Raw genomic sequence first — 9168 nt, forward strand, 5'->3', positions numbered from 1 at the left:
TTCATGTTATAACGTGAAAATATCATTATCATGAAATAACGTGATAATTTCATGTAATAACGTGATACATATCTTGTTAAAACGTGAAAAAGATATTGTTATAACAAGAACATTTTCACGTAATTACATAATACTGAGCCTTTTTATTTCTTTTAGTGTGGCAGCAATAAGCTTCCGTAGAATTGCATATTAACAAGAAACACATCTCCCCTTTAAACACTTTTGGCCTGAAGTATTTAAATAAGAGTGTGTTAAAGCCTTTCTACAATATTGCTGCAGTAGAAAAGAACAGCAATGGCTAATCAGCAATGGTCAGGGATGGTACTAATATATATTTTTGTTCATCAGGAAAACTCAATCTCAATCAAGAACACTCAATTCGCCTTATTCACATGGCGGCCATTGGCGGTTAAAACGAGGCTACAGGGTACACAAACCATAGGATTGTTATGTTCTATGCATTCACCTGTAGGTGGCATTAATTATATAGTAAGTGTACCCTGTAGCCTCGTTTTGGTTTAAACAATGGCCGCCGTGTGAATAAGGCGAATACTCCCTTTACTTTGCTGTTTGCATCTTTTTGTACATTAAAAACCAATAGGTCGCGACCGCAAAAGGGGTGCTATCTCTATAGGTAGATATGAACAACGTATGACTTATGGCCTGAAAAAAGTTCAGGCAAACGATTTTTTTTTCACTTTAATCCCTGCCCAACAGACAGATGAGTGTAAACATTACCTCCTTATATATCTCCCATAGAGAAAATGGGAAAATGGACTGGTCACTTTAGCGTTGCCCTGTGCACATAGCCCATGCTGCACATAGTCCATGCTTGCACATAGTTTGTCTGAATCGGACACCCATGTGGCTCACATGCAGTAGGCCTACAATACCTGTTCTGAAGTAATATGAAGTAGCCTAATGTATATTCTACACATTTACATACACTCTAAGAAATGGAAGTACCAGTGTGTACCTAAGTCGGTACAAATGCTTGTCGCTGGGGCAGTACCCTTTTGAAGTACAATACTGTACCTATGAATGCAGGTACATTTGTGTACCCTAGCCATCTGTACCCATCAAGGTACACTTGTGTACCTGCAATGACTAAAATGTACCTGTATATATCATTATCACATAGTACCCTTAAAAGGTACTATTCTGTACTTCAAGGGTACAACCCCAGTGAAAATTTAAGGTGGTATAACTAAAATATATGCACAACCAATAAGTACATTTAAATGTTTATTCTGGGGGGATATTACTCACAATACTTCACATGAATACAGGTACAATAAATGTTAACATGTTCATATTAAAAACACATTCATATCAAAACATCAAAATATCTTATATCCATATCAATATACATATTCACGTAAAACATGTTATGACTCTTAATGTAAGTGTAAATAATAAAACACTTTGGTTTACAATATTTTGCCTGAATAGCCACATTGTGTTTATACGCAGAAGGAAAAAAAAATATTATATAGCACTAATAACACCTTTATATGATCTATAAAATACCAATATTTGAGTTAGTAATTACTCCAACAAACCTTGTATGCTTTCAAGTTCATGTTAATACTCGTGTATGTGACAGTGATGAAAATACAGTATCTGCTTGCCATAACCATTACACGTTGCAAAATTAACAAAGTCCTTGCAGTAACTTAGTAGCTATGATCTTAGATCTCATTCACAGTGCATACACCATAGAATTGAGTGAACGATATGTGTGATGTAATGAGTCATATAGCGACATTTTAGAGTAGTATCTCAGAAAACAATGTGCAAGCCTTTGGGAAATATTAGCAAGCCTGTAAAAATGTACAATATATTGTTACAATGTTCATTACCTCACCAATAAATCAATCAATCAGAAAACACACTCCAATCCTTCCAATCATGAGGCGAGCCATTAAAAAGGCAAGAGTCTCAAAAGGCACCAAAGTTCAATTTCAAAAACTGGTAGAAATCCAACATATTCTTCAGGAGAGTGTGCTAAGTAAAGGTCAACAGCAGTAGAGGCTGCTGTTTTCCCCCTCTTCAACTTCTGTTCCTCTGCATATATCCACTTTGACTTAGACTGGAACCTTACTTGATCTACAGGACGTTCACATATTTTCAATAGCAGTGGTAGCCTCACCAATGACAGCAGGGGTTTTACATCTGTTGGAAGCAAAATGCAAACACAAACCTCAGAATAAGATTTTTTTCAACCACACAAATAAATAGCCTCAGACAGATTGTGTAAAATACCTTGTCTAATACATGTATGTAACTATATCAATCTGCTCACCTGGCATAGATCAGCGTTGAGTCATTACAAGTTCCATGGACCGGCTGACTCTCCCAAACTTCTCCTTACTCCTTTTCACCGTATCTTCATGAACGAAAGCTGCCTGCTCCACTATGTGTTTGAGAGACAAATGCCATGCAATAGAATAATATAATTAAACAAAATGACACAACAATGAAATAGCACAAACATAATCTTAACCAATATATAAATTGCTATAGGACAAAAAAAAAAATCTAAAAGTTGTCTGTATTATTATAATTTGCATAATTTATTATGCAATACTTTTCTATATGTATTTAACATCAATAAGAAAAATACCATTACAAAAAAACCACCAAGTTGGGTAACTTACGTAGCCATTAGATCCTTTAGGAAAGGTAAGCTTACTTCCAAGTGGCCATGTTCTGCCTTGGTGGGTATCTGTGAGAAGGATTAACGTTAGATTTACTTTAGACCATTATCAAGCTCTGAGTAACTTTATAACATTATAGAATGGTTCTGAGTTGCTCCCTCTAGCTTCTAACTAGATAAGCAATGACAACCAGGATGTTCTGGTGAACATAGGCAACTCAACTAATTAATTTTCACCTAAACAAAATGACAGTGTTGAGAGTGATCATGCTTACTGCATGTATGCACTTACCAGGCTTCTTTCACCTGCACTACCGTTGATATTAAACCAGCCTTTCAGGGAAGTTAGCAAGTATGTATGGCTAACAGTGCTAGGATATGCTTATATATCTATGGGCTAAGCTAGTTAGGATAATGATTGCTAGTGAAAGTTGGCTTTAATGGCTTCCACAAAAACTTAACATTGACATGGGAAATAGTAGATAAAACACACACACAAATCATTTCCTTACCATTTATCACGATAGTCATGCATTATTGAAGGAGTTTGAACTGAATTCATAGCTAACCTAGGCTAAGTTGCTAGCGAATGCTAATGTTAGCCTTTAAGCCAACAATCTGACTCCATTACTGTAACAGTAGGCTATTTACAATGTACAAACCGAATTTCGATAAATTGCAACTACACCTTACCTCTGAATAGCTTTGCCTCCTCTTCCACAAAGATTATTCCATCCTGCACATGTGTTTTCTCACACCAAGCTCCTCACTGAAAGTTGCTCCATTTCTTGGTGAGTGAGATGAACAAAGTTGAGGGGAAAAATAACGGTTGCTCCCGTCCCGAATCTCCTCCCCCAACAACTTTTGAGTGACAGGCCATGTACTTTTTGTACCCTTAGGTACAAATATGGTCCCTTTGCGAAAAGGTACATTAATGATCCAGGAACGGTACGTATTAGTACTTTAGGGGCTCAATTTTGTTCCCTTTAAGGTACAGGGTCAAAAGTTGTACCTAAAAGAACAAAAATGTACCCCAACCGTACCCCTATTTTTGAGAGTGTATATGAAGTAGCCTAATGTATGCTCTACACATTTACATATATGAAGTAGTTTAATGTATGTTCTACACATTTATGAAGTAGCCTAATGTATGTTCTACACATATATGAAGTAGCCTAATGAATGCTCTACACATTTACATATATGACGTAGTTTAATGTATGTTCTACACATTTATGAAGTAGCCTAATGTATGTTCTACACATACGAAGTAGCCTAATGTATGTTCTACACATTTACATATATGACGTAGCCTAATGTATGTTCTACACATATATGAAGTAGTTTAATGTATGTTCTACACATTTACATATGAAGTAGCCTCATGTATGTATGTTCTACACATTTACATATATGAAGTATCCTAATGGGTAACATGTGCTTATTAGGTATTAACAGTGCATTATAAACAGTTAACAATTCATTACTAACAGTTAGTTAATAATGTTAATAAGCAGCCTTTCAAGTTACTTACAAGCATATTTGTTAACAGTTGTAAGTGTTAACAAGCAGCTTGTTAATGCTTGTTAATGGTGTATAAGACAAAGAGGTGGATAACTAATACGCTTATAAGACCTTTCTTACCTATTTGTAGTAAATTTTGCAGCCCCCCAATCTAAAGCGAGGACCATGTAGCCTATAGCTCCACAAGCCCAATCTTCTATCTCTATATATATACTGTATCTATCTATCTGGCTTGATTTAGCTGTGAGAAATGCACCTTCAAAATTGATACAGCGAGCAGGAATCAAACCCCGGTCTCCTGCGTCATAGAGTGACCTGTTACTGACCGAGCTACATTCCTATCTGTGCTTTTAAAGAAAAAGTTCATATTGATTCTATATTCCGATAATGTTCTATATCATACCAGCTATGCTTTTTACAAATATTTTTCTGATGGAAAAGTGGTGTTTAATTAATGCAGCAACAGACCACAAATGTTCGCCTCTGTTGAAGGCAGACTGAAACATTTTTCAAATCGATTGCGAACGTTCGCCTATGTTTGCGACTTTGAACGCACCCACTTGTCGTCTTTAAGCCTCGGTTGCTAGGTAACCGAACTATATACAAAGCTGGCATAATATCTTTAGACTGCTGACAAACTGACAAACTGTTTTATGCGTTCACTGAACAAAGATTATGGAAACACCACTTTTCCATCATTTGTAAAAAGCATAGCTGATATGATATAGAACGTATAGAATAAATATGAACTTTTTCTTCAAAAACACAGATAGGAATGTAGCTCGGTCAGTAACAGGTCACTCTATGACGCAGGAGACCAGGGTTCAATTCCTGCTCGCTGTATCAATTTTGAAGTTGCATTTCTCACAGCTAAACCAAGCTAGATAGATAGATACAGTAGATAAATAGAGATAGAAGGTCGGGCTTGTGGAACTATAGGCTACATGGTCCTCACTTTAGATTGGGGGGGCTGCAAAATTTACTACAAATAGGTAAGAAAGGTCTTATGAGCGTATTAGTTATCCACCTTTTTGTCTTATACACCATTAACAAGCTGCTTGTTAACACTTACAACTGTTAACAAATATGCTTGTAAGTAACTTAAAAGGCTGCTTATTAACACTTACAAGCTACATGTTACCAGTTAGTTAATGTTATTAAAGGGTAACAACAGTTAACTACTAACTAACTGTTAGTAATGAATTGTTAACTGCTTATTATGCACTGTTAATACCTAATAAGCACATGCTATTCTAAAGCGTTACCGCCTAATGTATGTTCTACACATATGTGAAGTAGCCTAATGTATGTTCTACACATTTTCATATATGAAGTAGTTTAATGTATGTTCTACACATATATGAAGTAGCCTAATGTATGTTCTACACATTTACATATATGAAGTAGCCTAATGTACGTTCTACACATATATGAAGTAGTTTAATGTATGTTCTACACATTTTCATGTGTCCATAACACTGTGGACGTCAATTCCAATGTAAACAGCAAAAAAGTTGTTATATTGTATTGTTGTATTATATTATATTGTATAGTCGTTATATCAGAACAAGAGGCGTTTGCACAATAGCCGGAAGAATGCGCCTTTGGAGTTAGCGAGGTAGAAAACGAGAGGAATAGTGTTTAAAATGCCCATTTAAATTGTAGACTATAATGCACTGTTGTGCATTTTAAATCAGAAATAAGAAGGTTGCTATTAACTTTAAAGATTGCATCTGCAATCGAAACTGTATGCAAATTTAATGGCCTCATGTCCGGTCTATGGATGTCTGCTTTAGTTGACAGCACGGTCACTAGATTTTAATCGGTAAAGTTGAGGAACTGGTATCGAGTAATGTTGCAAATAGGCGGATTCATGTCCCTTGCAGTTTGCAACTGCGAGGTACATGGCAGGCGCCCCACAGAACGGTTTCATTTTGAGAGGTAGATATCCATGCTGGCACCCCCTCTGCGATGCGTTCGTCCCCCAGTTTCATGCGCCAGTTTCATGAGCTTTTATGACAAAACCATGACTGTGGTAGTTAACAATTTACATCCTAATAGAAAACTGTTAGCTTTCCTGGTATCAAATGACAAATGGTATCAGTTAGGCCTATAACACAACATAAATTGTGCTGGCGACCCAAATAAAATCTCCTGCGACCCACCTGTGGGTCGCGACCCAGACTTTGGGAAACACTGTTCTACACATATATGAAGTAGCCTAATGTATGTTCTACACATTTACATATGAAGTAGCCTAATGTATGTTCTACACATATATGAAGTAGTTTAATGTATGTTCTACACATTTTCATTTATGAAGTAGCCTAATGTATGTATGTTCTACACATTTAAATATATGAAGTAGCCTAATGTATGTTCTACACATTTTCATATATGAAGTAGTTCAATGTATGTTCTACACATTTTCATATATGAAGTAGTTTAATGTATGTTCTACACATTTATGAAGTTGTTTAATGTACACATTTCACCAATGCATTTCAGTACATTTGACTTGACTTGACTTGACTTGAAATGTGTAGTGTGTGTAAGTGTGATTTTGAGAAAGTTCAGACTCCTTAGGTACACAGACACACATGGACACACATACAGTTGAAATCAGAAGTTTACATACCCTTAGCATAAACATGCTAAAGTTGACTAAAAAGAGGAATAAAAAAAAAACATCTTTTGAAAATTGATTATAATGCCGTATGAGGAAAACTCCAACCTTTAAGGACACCAATTTTCTTGGTGAATGAATAATGTATCATAAATAAATAAATGTTCTTCCTGAAAATACAGGTGTTCATAAGTATACATACCCGTATTTTAAATTCCCATAGAGGCAGGCAGATTTGTATTTTTGAAGGCCAGTTATTTCATGGATCCACGATACTATGCATCCTGATAAAGTTCCCTTGGCCTTTGGAATTAAAATAGCCCCAAATCATCACACACTCTTTACCATACCTCAGTGTTGTAGTCAAGTCACTATGCCTCGAGTCCGAGTCCAGGTTCGAGTCCTCAGTGTTCAAGTCCGAGTCAAGTCCAAGTCATTAAAAAAAAATTCCAAGTCAAGTCCGAGTCGAGTCCACTACTCATCCGAGTCAAGTCCGAGTCGAGTCACTATTGATCCACGTCGAGTCCGAGTCGAGTCCCCATTGATCAAGTCGAGTCCAAGTCCAGCACTAAAGTAAGCATAGCCTACATGTCGTTCCATTTTGTTCCATTGCAGATGAAATCCTTAAAAGCAGGGTGCCATCACTTGTGTGAAAGTAGTATTGCCAAATTTCTTGCCAAACCCAATGTGTTGTATTTATTATATTGGAGAGAATACCATACCATAGCTATACCATAGCCTATAGGCCTATAGGCGATGTAGAGCAATCCACATCCCAATCACACAGGCCATTAAGTCACATTATGCTGACTGCTGACAATTGTATAGGCAGTGTTGTAGAAGTTCATACTTCACAAGAGCTAGATGAACGTTGGAGTAGGCCTATTTTGTAAGAGGTAGTGTGGATCATAAAAGGGCATTTTTTTAAATTCTGGCTGTTAAATAGCCTACACAATTTTAGCGCAGTTTGGGAGGGACAGGAGCAGGGCCCGTCTTGGTAGCTTCTTTCTGACTCCCGTGACGTGAACACTGCTACCGGCAACTGCATAATTATGTTATCACTTCACTGACACTATGGAGACATATTTCACGTCAACAATAGAGATGAAAACTAGCTTTAGGTTAACGAAGATGTAGATCATCTGCCTAATTAATATATTTGTGCAACAGGCCACGTTCATTTCAGCGAGATGAGTGAAATAAATGTTTTTTTAAGCTGCCATCGCCATACTATTTGCTACGATATTCACCTGTTAGAAATAGAACACGTTGCTATTTCCTTTTTTTTCGTGCACTGGATTAGGCTATCAAATCGCTCGTTTGAACAGTAACAGTAATCCAGTTCATGTGGTTTTAAATATAGTTGTTTCTGGCCTACCCACGAGAGGTTCAGTTTGTCAGTATAACTTGCGCAGACACGTAGGCCTACATTGACACTACATGGCAATTTGACATGACAACTACATGGCAACACTCTACTAGGCAATTTAATGTTATGCTTCTATATTTTATGACACCAAAATGAAGAAGTATGCTATATCTTGATAGGGAAAACGTTTAGTTTATTTTTCTTTCATCCGATAATAGCCTGCTGCAAATTAACAGACAGAAGCACAGCTGGGCACGCCCCGAATGAAAATGAATGAATGGAACCTCGCTTCTCGTGTCAGTCAGGGAAAACACTGTTCACCAAGTCACGATGATCAGCTATCCAGCAGCAGTGTGTGTTGTTTAGCCTAGGCTGAGTGTAATCTTAGGTAATGTTATGTCATGTATGAGAACTAATATTGCCTGGCAATAGCCTACTACATTGAAATAGCGGCGGCCATATCTCCAGGCATTTTGGTGTTAAAGTTAACGTTAGTTTGCTTTGCATGTGAACATGATGTGACTTGCAATGTAGCCTACGACACGAAGCAGTAGCCTAACATTCCCTTGAACTAAAATTAGTATTACGAACAATTTAGATATTAAAATCATATAGCAAATTATAGCCTAATGACATACTACAATTATAGCCTTATGATATATTACAAAAAAAAGTCGAGTCCTCGACGAGTCATCGCGAGTGCGAATGCACGAGTCCGAGTCCAAGTTCGAGTCATCAGTGCTCAAGTCCAAGTCAAGTCACGAGTCTCTAAATTTAGCTAATGACTTGGACTCGAGTTCGAGTCTCGGACTCGAGTACTACAACACTGCCATACCTAGAGATTGGCATGGTTTTTATTTCAGTTAGCTTATTAGCTGGTTTGATTTGCATTGAGCTCAATCTCACTCATTCTAGTCAACTTTAGCATGTGTATGCTAAGGGTATGTAAACTTATGAGCACAACTGTACGCATGCATTAAACTGGTTACC

The 9168-nt window shown here is 37.0% G+C and overlaps 1 long non-coding RNA gene across 1 annotated transcript; it reads right to left on the reverse strand.

Annotated features, from left to right (window-relative positions):
* Positions 1-1255: 1255 nt before the first annotated feature.
* LOC143136261 (uncharacterized) lies at positions 1256-3604 on the reverse strand. Its single transcript, XR_012989285.1, has 4 exons — positions 3353-3604; positions 2661-2728; positions 2306-2416; positions 1256-2175 (listed from the first exon to the last, which is right to left on the reverse strand). It is a non-coding gene; the product is annotated as an uncharacterized LOC143136261 (long non-coding RNA).
* Positions 3605-9168: the final 5564 nt, after the last annotated feature.

The sequence above is a fragment of the Alosa pseudoharengus genome, unplaced genomic scaffold (assembly GCF_046254945.1).
Source record: "Alosa pseudoharengus isolate Yale_2024_CS ecotype anadromous, Long Island Sound unplaced genomic scaffold, YU_APseudo_1.1 YU_APseudo_1.1_scf_1, whole genome shotgun sequence".
Classification (NCBI taxonomy): Eukaryota; Metazoa; Chordata; class Actinopteri; order Clupeiformes; family Clupeidae; genus Alosa; species Alosa pseudoharengus.